Source organism: Magnolia sinica, chromosome 12 (assembly GCF_029962835.1).
Source record: "Magnolia sinica isolate HGM2019 chromosome 12, MsV1, whole genome shotgun sequence".
Taxonomy (NCBI): Eukaryota; Viridiplantae; Streptophyta; class Magnoliopsida; order Magnoliales; family Magnoliaceae; genus Magnolia; species Magnolia sinica.
In genome coordinates this window covers 69,261,358-69,278,126 of record NC_080584.1, presented here as the reverse complement: position 1 = coordinate 69,278,126, position 16,769 = coordinate 69,261,358, and the positions used below count along the sequence as shown (strand labels likewise).

General features: G+C 37.6%; 1 non-coding gene across 1 annotated transcript; it reads left to right on the top strand.

The window, feature by feature from the left end:
- The first annotated feature begins 9,503 nt into the window (after positions 1–9,503).
- On the top strand, positions 9,504–9,610 carry LOC131222171 (small nucleolar RNA R71). The gene has a single exon (XR_009159878.1). It is a non-coding gene; the product is annotated as a small nucleolar RNA R71 (small nucleolar RNA).
- Positions 9,611–16,769: the final 7,159 nt, after the last annotated feature.

Here is a 16,769-nt window from a genome sequence, read left to right as displayed (position 1 = left end):
ATTGAACAACTATAGTTGAAACCTTCTTTGTATGTGCTTCATTTTGCTGGTTATGCTCTAGAGTGATTTGGACAAATTGCCGGGTGTTGTGAATCTAGCACATAAATCATGAGGTAGCCTAGAAAATTGTGTTATGTAGTAAGCACAGACATGGACAAATGAGAAGCAACGGCACTGAATTTCACCGTGCCTTCAACATAGACTCATCGGCACTCATATAAACAACAGTGGGCCCGTAGTTCTTGTCCCAACTCTTTTTAATGGTGTGGTCTACTTTAACCTCACTTTTGGTTCCAAGGCTGAACATGAGGCAGTACACCTGATGAACGGCATGAATATCATGGGCACTCTCCATGTGATCCTCTATTTAGTTATAAGCACATCCCATGGCCATGGTATTATGCAATAAAGGTGGTAAGTCTCTTTCCAATAGTTGAACTTCTTTAGATGGAGGTTTGCTCGATTACGTCCCCATGATTAAAATATCATGCCTGCAATTGGTTGTTTCATGTTTGATAGAAACTCCATTGCATGGGAAATCCCCAGAAACAACTGTGATATTAAATTATTTAATCCGTTGATTACGCAAAAGTTACAGTGACCATTCATGTTTAAAGAAATAGATCCAGATTAACAAAGTGAAATAATCAGATTGTGAGCCTTTTCTTTTTCTTTTTCTTTTTTTGAATCATGCAAAGTATATAAACGGTTTAGATAATTAGAAATTAAGATAAATTCAAAGGCTAAAGTCTCGGTGTACTGCATTTCTGTACATCCAGATGTATTTGAGCAGGCCTCCTCTTGGAGAGCTCCTTCCTAACGAAACGTTGACTTTCTATTCACAGTGAATCGTGAATTTCACTCATATGGATGGAATAATTTCACATCGATTAGATCAACTCCATCCATCAGGTGTACCAACCTGCGTTTGGAGGGGGACGAAAAACCACGCTGGTTAAAAACTCAATTAGATTACACACTAAGACTATTTGAGATGAGGTGTATATATGCGTTCTAATATATTCATCAGCCGTTCTTACCATGATGAAGGAATGCCCTGAAAATCAAGACATTCCAACATTCACATTGGCCATATTGAGAAATTAGAAGTTTCAGGCATGATTTTACAGTGCTTCTTACGGTTGCCCTAAAAGGGCTTATATCAGTCTGCATTTTACAATTCACGGAGAATGGACCGCAGGATCTCATACATATTGTTCCCCTACATGATGTGGCTCAAAATGTAGTCATGCTCCATGTGGGCATGCCTAGCCAGGTAGTCCAGCTGGCGAGGAAAGGATGGCATTGAAATAATAATAATAATAATAATAATAATAATAATAAGTTGGACTAATTAAAAGTAATATTTTGGTCATTGAATTGTGTAATCGTGTGCAGATAACGACAGTTATATTAAGTGTTTACCTGCATTTTCCCATTGGTTTACAAGAGGAATTATATACCTTACTCTGCCACATACATATGGCAGGTTAACTGTTTTGGGGCTAATTGTCTGTTGGGCGTTCCGCAATTGAAAGGATTTTTTGTTTTGTTTTGTTTTTTTTTTCTTCTTTTTTCTTTTTCTTGTCTGTTGGGCGTTCCGCAATTGAAAGGTTAAATGAAAGTTAGCAGCTGAAATTCACGCAAACAAGGAAACTTTTCAATTACACACAGCATTGAGGGCACCATGATTTAGATGGTTTAGATTGACATACACGCATGCCACATGTCAAGAAAGGTTTGAAGTTGGTATGAAACGTCTTTTTCTGGCCGTTTATGGTAGGTGTAAAGTTAATTGTTTCCCTTCCCATAAACAAATATTTTCCAGAATATGATTCAAATCTTCCACTTGCAGGCGGAATAATAAAAGAGGTGTGACTCTTCGCAGGCCTAGATTTCTCCTGAGGGAAAATACTTGCTTGCATCCGAAGGCACGAGCGTGACGACAGCTTTCTGTGGATAAGATCCACACCATCCATTAGTTGTGCCACCTAATGTTTGACCTTGACCCCAAAGACCACACAGATCCAAAACTTGGGTGAGCATAACGACAGGAAACTGCGTAAAATCATGATTAAGACCTCTAATTTACCTGGTGTGACCCACTAAGTTTGGGAATATTGTATGTTTGAAAAGTATTATCATCCTGGTGATTTGTGTCAAATGAATGGATTGGATGGCATATACAAATGACTATGTGCTGCAGACACAACTAATGAGGTGGCCCATCCCAACCCTTTCCTACTATGTGGCCCACTGAGTTTTTCATTGGTCTGATTTGAGGATACGAGGGAGCACGAGGCCATTCACCTGATATACTGGGTGTATCTTAGTTGCTGGTAGGCTCGCACTTTCTTACTGCTAGTAGTTAGGCTAGCTTTTCGAATAAACTAATTCGGCAAGGAAATGCTTGCTTACATTGGGCATGTACTTACGGTGACTTTCTCTAACTTAAGGAGAACAATCTAAAGTGCATGAGGTCCACCCCATCCATCAAGTACACCAACCCATGTTTAGAGGTGTACACGAGTTGAACCGAGTCAAGCTTGGCACGGCTCGACTCAACTCGGCCACTAGCTGACCCTAGCTCGAACTTTGCTCGGCTTGGTCCTCCAGCTTGACTGTCCGGCTCATCTCGGTTCGGTCAGCAGATAGGGGTAGTTCGAGCCGAGTAGCAGATGTCGATGCCATCGGAAAAATCTAGAAAATTCATTTTTTATTGTTGGAACATTTTGGTGTTTTCTCCATGCCATCAACAAAATGTCGATGCCATCAAAGTCCCATCGAATGTGTCATCGAGCGTGCGCTAAATTGCATAAGTGCAGGATTTGTTTCCTAATCCGATCGTGATACTGTAACGTCCTGGAAAAGTCCGTACTGAGATCAAAGTTCAACCACGGATGGGACCGCCCGAGGGCCATACTCGACTAGCTATCTACGACTAGGTGTATGCTAATACATATTATTAAAGAAATTAAGTTCGAGCCATTATTCCTACAAATAAATATAGCTCAGGATCACAAGTACACTAGTGTACCACCATCCGAAAATTCGAGGGAAATCCCAAGGGCCCGCCCCTCTCGCGAGTACCCTGAAACTCTGTATAGGACATAGACCGCACATTGGGGGTCCGCTAGCCATGAAATTATATAACAATGTTCGTCTTACTGGGCTCAATGACCATCGTGGGAGTCAAGCCTGGATAGTGTCTAGAAATGCTCAACTTAAGCTGAGAGATAAGTGCATGAAAAGTGCAAATACTCTAAAGGAATGGGCTAAAACTTAAGTGAATTGGGTCGTCAGCTCTTACGCAAAGTTGAGGATTTCGGACCGTCGATTTATGACCAAACTTCATATGTAGTGTAAGAAAAATTCCCTACATACATCCGTATAATCGTGGTCTCGATTAAACATTTATAACCGTTGATCTGACATTGGCTTCCCACGACTGATCTGTTTATCCGATCACACCGAAACTGTGTCCAAGCGTTAATCCATTGATAGGGAGCCTACCCCATGACATAGATGAGCCCACGGGCCCTCCTAAGGGCCCTGTTAGTCATAAATAGCCGCTTAGAGGGTATTAGTATCATATAAAGTGGCCCTAGAGCCATTTACACATCATCTGGAGCTATAAATGGCTCCCAATTCACCCCATTTCTCCTAAAAATGAATTTAGAAACCCTAAGGTTAGAGAGAGAAGAGAAAAGAGAAAGATAAAGAAGAAGAGAGATTGGAGTAGTGCTTGTCACGAAGGGAAATCCTCTTTCATCGACTCATAAGCCTAACCACCACCACTCCCGCTACCGGAACTCTTTCGACTACGACCTAGGGTAAGTAATACAAACTCCTTTAGAGATGTAGGTCTCCAAATGGGTTTTCTCCAACCCTAACTAACCCGTGTGCTCGTTTAGGCAGCCGACGATCCTTCATTGGAAGCATATTCCTAGGAGCGAGTCCGAATCAGGCGTGCTACCGAAAGGTGTGGACTATAAATACTTAGGTTACGATTTATCAATGCTTTCATTTTGGTTAATGATTTATGATTGTTAATGTAGAACTTTTTGTGGCCTTAGGTATACTTATGCCCCTATTTGACAAATGAATGAAAACAGGTGGTAGTGAAATGTTGTGCATGTGTTTGATAAAATGCCTAAATAAATAGTTTATCAAATGTTAACCCATATGTTATGAATGGTTGTTAACATGATTTAGATAGGAATGGGGCTACGAGTGTAGTCTAGGTAACCGGTAAACTTTCACATTTGGGTGGCCGAATTGGGTTGGCCACTTTGGGTAAATTCGAAAGATACGAGTCAGACATTGACTATCGACAATGGCTAGGCCATGAGAGGCGCTCACGCGCTTCATGTTAGTTATGTTAGTGTACGCCCGTAGCAATCAAAATTGCCTAAAGAACCGGTTAACCTATTGTATGTTCATCATGTATGATCGCAATTGCTTGCATCTAAGGTACCCCCCTCACTATTGTAAAGATCCATCTTTAACCATGGTATTATGATCCTTAAGACTCGTGAGCCGGACATGATGGTATGGGACACCGTGTCCGTGTTGTCGGCCTATGCTGGGGTGACAAGCCTCCCTGTAGTGACAGTGAGTATTGCTTCTTACAACTTGCCTATCTTATGTATTTATCCAAGAGTGACAAACCTAGATGGATCAAGAACATAGGAGTATGACCGCTGCAGTTGTCTAATGCCTAATGATTCAGTTAGGATCGATGTTTAAAAGGGAAGTATCATACCTTCCCCAAATTACTGGATAAAAAGGCATAATTAATCACTTGGTTAACATGATCATACACCACATTGCATTAGTTAGAATGTGATGAAACAAGCGTTGGAGTCGAATGTTTGAGGAAGCATTGTCCTATTCGAAATAGGTGGTCGGAGTCGTGTGTTGAGGGAGTGTCGATGGGTGAGGGCATGCATCATTACATAAACTTCATTCTTGCTTTAAAAAGAGTAGTTAGGATGTGATTGCTTTATATTGCCTTATCATTACTGTATTGATTGACTTGATAACATGTATAACTATTGCTTTATGGAACGACTGAGTTGATCACTCACTTCCACTCTAGGACGGTGTTTTAAAACAACAACCTGACGCTAGTGTAGATGCAGGTACCCTTGATGCCGATACACTGGAGCAGGCATTCATGGATGAGGAGGAGAAATTCTCCTATTTTCAGCTCTTGGATGGGCGGATATAGGTCATGTACCTCTAGATAGGGAGAGCTGAGCATATGTGCTTAGTTGGATGTTACATTACCACATTTTGTTTATTTTTTTTCGAATTATATACGTATACATTAAACCCAGCCGTGGACCCATACTCTGGAAGGAACTTCATGATATATATATATATATATATATATATGTTTTGATTTACGCATCTGCTTTAACTACATTAAACCTTGTGTATGATACATTGTTTAATATAATTCTATACATGCTCAAATGCCCAATGTGAAAGAAATCGGGATATTGGCTTCCACAAGACATAAGTGATGTTCGGAATCTCGGGAGTCGAGCTTTGCTTGAGCCTCGCAATTTAGGGCATTATAAATACGATTTTATGTTATATATATCAGGTGTATTAGGGATTTGTATATCAAGAAAGGTGTTATAGATTTTCTAAATTCATTCCTAAGGGTTTCAAGGGCATAGCTTGGCTTGTGAAGAATATTTGAGGCTTGTGATGAATAGGTATTCTCTATCTCTTGTAATTTTTTGCTTTTGTAGTAAATTATTGTCACTTTATGCCGTGTCTTTTTCCCACCAGAGTTTTTCCACGTAAAATTTGATTTGTTTGTGTTTGAAATTAGTTGTGTGATTGGAGTACTTTTCTTGATTCATCTCTATGTGCTTCCATGGTTACCTAACAAGTAGTATTAGATCTTAACATTGGGAAGTAAATTGAATTTGAAAGCATATTATTAAGACGGTGCTCGACCTCTACACATCCTCCCCTACGTTAGTTTGGTATCAGAGTCCGCCCTTCTTCTCGGATCGATGACTTCTAACAACGGGTCAGGTGATTGCTTGCCTCCAAGTGTAGAGGTTCATAAGTAGTATCTCGTGAATACAGGGTTGATCCAACAAGGAGATGAATTATGAGAAGGAAAAAAATTAAATACAAAAAAAACTAAGTAATAAAAACTAAACTGATGATTTGATTTTAGGATTTTTGAATGGATGTAATTCACTTGAATAAAATAACACCCAAGCTTCAAAGTTCCACACATAGGTTAATGTTCCAAAATCAAAGTAGGACCTAAACTTATCTAAAGTAAAAACTACTGCAAGTAACTCTTTTTCAGTTGTTGAGTAGTTCACTTGGGCCGAGTTTAGAGTTCTACTCGCATAACGAATAACGTAAGGCCGTTTATCTATCCATTGGCCCAAAACAACCCCTATGGCATAATCACTTGCATCGCATATTAGTTCAAAAGGAAGTGTCAAATCTGGTGGACGCATGATAGGTGCAGTGGTAAGGGTTGATTTAATTTTATTAAAGGCACTTGCACACTCATCTGTCCACTTAAATGGAACATCCTTTTGAAGAAGATTAGTCAAGGGTCTAGTAATGGCATTAAAGTCCTTGATGAATCTTCTATAAAAACTAGCATGTCCTATAAGTGATCTAATATCTCTAACAGTTCAGGGGATAGGTAGATTAGATATAATGTCGAGTTTTGAGCAATTATCTCGATTCCATTTTTGGAGATAACATGGCCCAAAACAATTCCCTTTTAAACCATGAAATGACATTTCTCCCAATTTAAGACAAGATGTTTCTCTTAACACCTAGACAAGATAAGAGATAAATTATTGAGGCATTCCTCAAAACTACTCCCAAATACAGAGAAGTTGTCCATGAAAACCTCAAGAAACTTTCCAACCATATTTGAAAAAATACTTAACGTACACCGTTGGAAAGTTGATGGGGTGTTACATAATCCAAATGACTTCCGTTTGAAAGCAAACATGCCAAATAGACTAGTGAATGTGGTTTTCTCTTAGTCTTCCAGGGCAATCTCTATTTGGTTATATCCAGAATATCCATCAAGAAAACTATAAAAGGAATGATCGCTACCCTCTCTAAAACTTGATCAATGAATGGTAGAGGGAAATAGTCATTCTTTGTGACCTGGTTCAATTTTCTATAGTCAATGCAAACATGCAACCAGTGGTGACACGTGTTGGTATGAGTTCATTATTAGAAGTCTGCACAATAGTTATTCCAGATTTCTTTGGGACTACTTGAGTTGGACTCACCCAAACACTATCGAATATTGGGTAGATGATTCCCACATCCAATAATTTGATGACCTCATTTTTTATAACTTTCATCATATTTGAATTGAGACGCTTTTGAGGTTGTCTAATTGGTTTGGCGTCCTCATCAAGGTGGATCCGATGGGTGCATTGGAAGGGCTTATATCCTTTGTGGTCCCTTGGAACTTTCAACAATTTAATCTCTTGATCCTTCTCTAAAAATGAAGAGATTACCACAGGATAAGTTTTATTTTCACCTAAGTATACATACTTAAGCTCGTTTGGTAGTGGTTTTAAATCAAGCTTTGGAACATTGGATGGTGATGACAGAGGTCGCGAGTCCTCGATAAATAGGATTTGAGTGCGCGGTCTCCATTGGTATATACCAATGTCCTGGGTTGTAGTGCTCTCATTATCATCAAAAATTTCACCAAGAACTTTTTCTAAATCATAATTTTTCAAGTCCCCAATGACTTAAATCAATTCCTCAATTAGACTAGGTTCCAATTCCTCTTCTTCTATCAAGCAGTCCATGAAATTTAGCTCATGGATCTCATTATTATCAATGGGCTGCTTACATAGATTGAAAATATTTAGCTCTAGAGTCATGTTACCAGAAGACAAGTTCATTATTCCATTCCTGCAATTTATGATTGCATTTGAAGTGCTAGGAATGAGCAGCCTAAAATAATGGAAACTTGAGCGTTAGCATCAACACACGGTTCAGTGTCTAGTACAATAAAATCCACGAGGAAGTAGAATTTCTCCACTTGGACTAACACGTCCTCCAAAATTTTCCTTGGTACCTTAATAGAGCGGTCAGCGAGTTGGAGTGTAATCGTGGTTAGTTTAAGCTCACCTAACTCCATTTGTTTGTAAACTAAATAAGGTACTAAGTTGACACTTGCACCCTAGCAAAGCATGCTCAATTTGGAAATTCCCAATAATATAAGGAATAGTGGGACTTCCCGGGTCTTTGTATTTGGGTATAACCTTTTATTGAATGATAGTACTCACTTTCTCAGTAAGGAAGACCTTTTTGTGTACATTTAAATTTCTCTTTATAGTACATAAGTCCTTGAGATATTTAGTATATGATGGAATTTGTCTAATGACATCAAGTAGAGGAATATTGACAGTAACCTTTTGGAGCACATCCAACACCTCTTGATATTTCATAGGGATAGTTGGATTCCGAAGTCTAGATGAAAATAGAACTGGAGGCTCATATGACTTAGTCTTTTTATACTTTTGTTGTTGCGGCTCTTGAACCATAGCCGATTCATCATATCCTTCGGTATTTCTATCGGTTGCATTATCTTGTTATCGACTTCTTTTCCACTTCTCAAGGTAATGATGGCCTTAGCTTGTTCATGATGTAGCTCACCTAGATTTGAGTCTCTAATGAAATGTATGTTTTTAGGGTTTGGCACAGGTTGAGAAGGAAGGGTACCTTTTTCCCTAACATTTAGTTGAGTCTCAGTCCTAGCAACAACTGTCTTTAATTCTTGATTTGATTGGATTAGAGACTGATTCATTTGAGCTTGAGAGTTCATGAATGCGGTGAATGCATCCTCCATAGATGATCGCTTTGATGGGTGCACATATGGTGCATTGTTAGGTGCCCCAAAGAAGTTATTTTGTGAAGGTATTTGAGTTGCATTAGGCGCATTAATTTGTGGTTCATTCTTCCAAGTAAGATTAGGATGGTTACGCCAATTTGGGTTATACGTGTTTCCCATTGGTTGCATAGCTGACCTTTGGTAATTATTTATAGCATTTGCTTAATCATGCTCATGCGTGATATTTTGTACAACTGAGATTATTGGACAATCCTTTGTGTCATGGTCTGTACTACCACAAATGTTATAAAAATTACCTAAGGAAGTGTTTGCTTTAACCATATAAACCTTCCTAATTTCCAAGGCTTCGAGCTTTCTAGCCAATGCAGCGAATTTTGCATTAAGGTCGTCTACCTCTCTTAGGACATACATTCCCGCTTTCTCTCTAGGAATGGGTCTAGTTTGGTCTGATTTTGCAGAGACATCCTATGTCTGTGTATTCTTTACTAACATATCTAGAAAATCTCAAGCCTCATTATGATCTTTGTCAAGAAAGGTTCCATTACACATCATCTCTATGAACTGACGGGTATCCATGGTGAGCCCCTTTCGAAAAGTATCAATCACGTGTCATGGTTCATAACCATGATGTGAACAAGTAATTAGAATGTCTTTGAAGCGCTCCCAAGCTTGAAAAAATAGTTCATTGCCCTTTTGGGAGAATGACATGATTTCTTATTTTAGTGCATTTATTTTATGCTCAGGAAAGAACCCTTTCAAAAGCTCTCTACTTAAGGCTTGCCATGAATTGATGGTATTAGGTCTTAGAGAGTTGAGCCATACTTTGACCCAATTTTTTAGAGAAAATGAGAATAACCTAAGCTTAAGTATATACCTATTGCCATTATTTACTTGTAACGTTGCAATTACTTCCTCAAAGTCCTTGAGGTGCAAGTAAGGGCTTTCAGAATCCAAGCCATGAAATTTAGATATTAATTGAATCACACCTAGTTTAAAATCAATGTTCCCTGTGTGAGTAGGGAACACTATGCAAGATGGTAAAGTAGATCTCTCAGGGTGTAAATGTTCACGTAAAGTCCGTGGTTGGTTTAACACATTCTTATGAACTTCATTTTCATCCTCAAGAGGAGGATTAGGTTGATTTTCTCTGTTTTGATTTATAGTTGGATCGGGCAGATTTGGATTTGGATTATCAATCAGGAGCAACATTTTTCTGAAAATTTTTCGTATGGTGGAAAATATGGACATAAAGCTCAGGTGTGAAGGACCAGACTTAAAGACATGGGAGTGATGCAGCTTCAGCAAATACCTCCTAGATTGTAACTTTCACCACCTACTCAACAATTGGGTCAAGCGTCACGTGCATTACCTTCTAAGCTTCCATAAAATCAACATAATAAGCATCAACCTCATACATCTCAAAACCATGGAAATCAACAAACCAAAATGCAGCCGTCAAGAGTTCGGGTTTATTCTGTTCATTCCATCACACCGGCAGACAAGCCTGAAGATAACCATAATGTCGTGGAAGGTATAATTAATATGAATGACATTTCAATTTCTGTGTTGATTGATTCTGGAGCTACATTATCTTTTGTTGCGTCATCCATTATAACTCCATTAGAGTTAAAACTAGAAAGTCTTGTAAAGAAGATTTCTGTGAAGTCTCCCATGGGAAAGCCTGTTATTTTAGATAAGATTTGTAAGTTTGTTTTAGTTATATTAGGAGGAATTCCAATGATAGCTAACTTGGTTATCATGGACATGTTTGGATATGATATTATTTTTGGTATGGATTGGCTTACCCCTAATCATGCCAAGTTGGACTGTTACGAAAAAGCAATTAATTTTTCCGTACGTGGAATAAAGTCATTTACAATTCTAGGGAAGCTGGGGAATGAAATGATCGAGTGTGTTATGATGTTAATGAATGGAGAGACACTAGAATTGTCTGTAGACCAAATTCCGGTAGTGAGGGAATATGAAGAAGTTTTTCAAGATATACCGGGTTTACCACCTTGTAGAGAAGTAGATTTTGGTATTGATCTTCTGCTAGGAATAGCACCAATATCTATGTCTCTATTTCGAATGGGGCCTGTCGAAATGAAGGAATTGAAGGAACAACTAGAAAAACTGAAGGCTCAAGGATTCATACGACCAAGCACGTTACCATGGGGTGCTCCAGTACTGTTCGTGAAGAAAAAGGATGGTACTAAACGCTTATGTGTTGATTACGCCAATTGAATAAGGTGATGATTAAGAACAAGTATCCCTTACCATGCATTAATGATCTGTTTGATTAGCTAAAGGGAGCTCGGTATTTCTCCAAGATTGACTTAAGATCTAGATACCATCAGCTGTGAATCAAGGAGGAAGACATCTATAAAACGGCATTTCAAACACGCTATGGACACTATGAATTTCTGGTTATGCCCTTCGGACTAACCAATGCCCCAGCAGTGTTCATGGACTTGATGAATAGAGTATTCCAACTTTATTTGGATAACTTTATCATTGTATTCATCGATGATATCTTGATTTACTCTAAGACTAGTAAAGAGCATGAGCTACATTTGAGGACAACATTACAGACTTTAAAGGACAATCAATTGTATGCTAAATTCTCTAAATTCAAATTTTGAAAGGAGAATGTTAATTTCCTTGGTCATGTTATCTCAGAAAAGGGAATTGCTGTAGATCCAACAAAGATTGAATCCGTGGTGAAATGGGAACGACCCACAAATATCTCAAAAATTAGAAGTTTTCTTGGACTGGCTGCATGTTATAAAAGATTCATCAAAGATTTTTCGAAGATTTCCGAGCCATTGACAAGTTTGACTCGGAAGGGAGTACCATTCAAGTGGACTGAGAAGTGTGAAGAAGCTTTCGCCAAGTTAAAGCGACTTCTAACCTCCACTCCCATCCTTACTATTCCGAAAGACAAATTGATGTTTGAAGTATATACAGATGCATCAACAAAAAGGTTTGGGTTGTGTGCTGATGCAATTTGGTAAGGTCATTGCCTATGCATCAAGGCAACTTAAGCCCCATGAGCGTAATTACCCAACTCATGACCTGGAATTAGCCGCCATTGTGTTCACATTAAAATTTTGGTGACATTATCTGTATGGCAAATGGTTAGAACTTTTTACAGATCACAAGAGTCTTTGGTACTTATTCTCATAGAAGGACCTGAATATGAGGCAAAGAAGATGGACAAAATTCCCGAAGGACTAAGATTTTAAATTACTTTATCATCCAGGTAAAGCAAATTTAGTAGCAGATGCTCTAAGTAGAAAAGAGTATAAGCAGAAGACTATAGCTAGTTTGATGATTTACGAATGAAAAATGCAGAGTTTTATAAGAGAATTCGATGTCAAACTAAATTTCCAGGAGCAGAAGGTAAAGGATGCAATATTAAGGTGAAATCGACTCTTAGAGATCAAATTATCGAATCACAAGCTAATGATGAATGGTTGCTAAAAATGGTAGCCAAATATCAAGATAATGAGGAGTCCGAATGGAGTAATAGGGAAGATAAAGGGATTCGATCCCAAGGACGTATTTATGTACCTAATGTCACGAAATTGAAGGACGAGATTTTGAAAGAAGCACATCGAACTAAGTTTACTATTCACCCTGGAAGCACGAAGATGTATCAGGATATGAAGAAATTATTTTGGTGGCCGAATATGAAGGAAGAGATCGCATATTATATTTCTCGATGTTTTATCTGCTAGCAGGTGAAGTCAGATCATCGGAATCCATCAGGTTTGTTGCAGCCATTGAAAATACCTAAGTGGTAAGATCTTGAGCTGCAAGAAGACACATCTTATATAGAGAAACCGGTTCGAATTTTAGACCGTAGGGAGCATTCCTTACGTACAAAAACTATACCATTAGTCAAAATCTTATGGTTACATCATGGAGCTAGCAGATGAAGAATCTTGGGAATCAGAAGTAGAAATTCGCAAGAAGTATCCTCATCTTTTTGAGGAATGACCTCAAGTAAATTTCGAGGACGAAATTTTCTTTAAGGGGGGTAGAATGTAACACCCGTATTTTTTTAATTTTAAGTTTTAATTTTTAAACTTTAAGTGGGAAAGAAATCTACAGATATTGTTATCTTTCCTCTTATCTTGTTATACAAAATTCCTCATATCTCATAGTTTTCCAACCAACCTTCCTTCTATATATATATATATATATATATATATATATATATAAGAAGAGTTCTATTAAAATTGGAATAACCAATGAATAACTCGTAGAAAAAAAGAACGTAAGAAGAGTTATATTAAAACTAGAAGAACCAATGAATAACTCGTAGAAAAAAAGGAATTTACGGAAGGAAAAGTGGAGAGGAGGAATTTCTTTGAAATTCACTTATTGAAGTAAGTAATTTTATATTATTTTTTCTTATTTTACTTATGCAATATGTAATTTGACATGATCTACACATTGGATGGATTGGATCAATTACACATCCATTGTGTTCTTTTAATTAATTCATATAAAAAGGTATACGCATGACTTGCTAAAGTATAGAACGTGAGATTTTAAGGTATGCGCATGACTTTAGGGCTAATACATAGAATGTGATATTTTTTCATAATGGACAGCGATTAGTATGATCTGTACAGTTCATGGGTGTTATAAGAATAAATTATATAATATTTTTAAGAATCGGTTCGATTCGACACCTTAATGGACTATACTGGTCATATATTTATCAATCTTCTTCCTTAATCTAACGAAATAATAATAATAATTTTTTTTAAAAAAAAAAGATGGAAGAATAATTCTCTGTGCAAGATACAATTTGGCACAGAGAATTATATGACATATTTTAAAATGGGTGATTAAATTATCACCATTCATTAGTTCCTTAAGATTAAAATAAATTAAAATCTTAAATTCTAAACAGATTAGACCATTAAATAGGTAATATCGATCTGAATAAATGATAAATAATAAATCATACGTTTCTTCATTATATGTAATCATAAGATTTAAAGAAAATTCTTATTTATGTGATTTTAGGAAGTTCTAATTCAATTCAAACCATTGGTTCACGGAGTCATCTCCACCATATCAAAGTGAGTGATCCCGATGTGTTTCCCATCCATTAAGTTAAAATAGATGGTTGTTGATGTGTTGTATTATTATCCTGATTTAATTACCTAATTTAATTGCCATGATTTAATAACCATGTACTCTTAGTTGATCTAAAGGACTGTGATTTATGTATTAATAATGATATGATTTGATTAATGTGTTAGACTATTTTGATTCAAATGTGATAATCAAAATAACCTATGTAATACATGATTTATGATTACATGGTGCATCTATCAATTGTATACACAACACATGATGGATTCCTGAGGGACCTCCCTAGATGGTATATCCCGATAGAATCGTTACCAGAAGCCCACTACACTAGTAAAAGCCTACTCAAGGAGTAGATGCTGGCCTTACTTATGCCTACTAAATGGTAGAAGATTACCAAGGGGCAGATACGGGTTGACGGGTTTCCAACTCAAGCAAGTAGACGGATTCCCACTTGATGCATTATTGGATTGCATTTGCATTTTTTAAAATTTATATTGTGTATGATTATCGGGCATTCTATTATAGTTTGATGTTAAGAACCAATTCGAAAATTCTCACTAGGCCTAGCCACCTTATCCTTTTTATTGATGGAAAAATCGTACAGATGTGAATGAGGATGAACCGGTGGCTCAAAAAGAGAAATGTGTAGCCAAGCCGGAGGAGGATTTGAGGGACATGTGGCGCTACTTGGCAGAGGAAGAACTTACCGCCTTAGAGTAGTCATAAATTTTTTTATTATTATATTTGATTTTCTTAGAATATTAGTTAATTTAAATTTTTAAGTTGTTAGACATATTTATTTCATTTCATAAGACCTCGAATGGGAGGGTCTTTAACTATGTTTATAATTGATTATTGGAATAAATGGTCTTTTCTTATTTATGAGATGTTTCTTAGTATGAATGGAATGTAGATGTACAGTAAAGCTACTGGGGTAGATGAGATTTTTGTAAGCAATTTAACAGTTTAAGTACACTTAGTGTACAAGTCATGACATGGATATTGGGTTCGAAGTATAAATTAGGTACCCGAAATCTGGGTCGTGACAAAGTAGGAGACCACTTTCTCCCAGATCATTCCCTTTATGCCAAAAAGAAAAAGAAGAAGTAGAAGAAAGAAAGAAAAAAGAAACAGAAAACACCCTCACAAAATGAAAGAGATTCTCACATTGGTCACTTGAAAACAATAAACAAACTAATGGGGAAAGATGATAGGCCATAGGTTTGATTGGGAAGAGAGCTCCATTTCACAACCTAAAAGCTGCAGGTGCAGGCCCACATAAATGTAACAAAGGAGGAGACAACTTTAAAGCCATTATAGGTTATGAAATAAAAGAAAAGAAAAGAAAAATGCATCTTGCTTGACAGCAAAGAGGACATACATTGCTTTGAGGAATGATGGAGAGCTTAAAGGGCCTCTTGATTAAGTTTCTCTATGAGTGCCTTGGGGAGTCCCATCACACTGTCAGCTATTTCCACCTGCTCACATCTGTTTGTTCTCGTGTGTTAGTGAACAGGTCTTTGCCAACCAAAGATACATCCCATTCAAGAAAGTTTAAAAAGAAAATCAAAAGAAAAAGTTTGAGAAGAGGAAGGATAACAAACCACTACTTCAACAAAGGACAATGTCAGTGGATGCCCCAGAAGCAAGTGACCTGCAAAATTTAGCACAACTCTCTCCTTTGTCTGTAGCGGAAAAATAAGTTCTCATTCATTAATGGGAGCAAGAAGCACATAACTAGAGCACACTTGTGTTAGGCTTACCAAGTTCTCAATGGCCTCATCATGGTTGTCATGTTATATGGGTTGTAGTTGTCATAAATCGTAGTTAATTATCATATTATATGGGTCGTGGTTGTCATGTTATATGAATCACGGTTGTTGCATGTTCACTTCCTTTACTACCAAATGAAAAGATAGTCATTGGTATAATAGCCTAAGGCCCACAATGGGGTGATCTGATCTATCCACCTTGTTTGTCAGCTCACCATGGGCCCCAAAAGGATGGGCGGCATGGATTATACACATAAATCAATGTGGTCCCACCATTATTTTCTATTTTTTGGTTCACATAAGCGCTGGATTAGGCTGATATTTGGGCCTTACCCCTAAAATGACACGACGTAAGGCCCATAATGGGGTGATCCGTTCCATCCACCTTGACGGCCTGCTCACCGTGGGCCCAAAAAGTCCTTAATTAGGCAATGTCAACTTCTAACAGGCATCACAATGAGCCTTAAAAGTTTCAACAGTGGGTTCCATTATCACCTTATTTTCTATTATGTGGTTCGCATGAGCTCTGGATAAGGCTGATTTTTGGGCCCTAGTCCTAAAATGACATGACAAAAAAGATAGGCAGCTTGAATTATACACAAACATTAATGTGGGCCCCACTAGTTTGGTCCTTGCCCACGTGCAAAAAGGATTCCGTACACATCGTGACATTAAATACGACATTAATTTTTATTCCCTAAAAAACCGTACAACTACTATAACAAGGGCAAGGGCATTTTGGTCCAAGTAATTTACGGAAGCTTGTCAAAAGGCCACTCTTAGGATATTTGAAAGGTTGAATATTATTAGGTAATTTGCCCAAACTTTGAGGTTAGTACGGTCAAGTTCCCTGAAAGTTTAGGTTGTCATGTATTATGAGTCAAGGTTGTTAAGGGTTGATGTTGTTTAAAGATCGTGGAGCTTTGAACATTGTCTATGGGGCCCACTATGGGGTATGTGTTGAATTCAGTCTGTTAGTTCTCGTTAAAATTTCATGG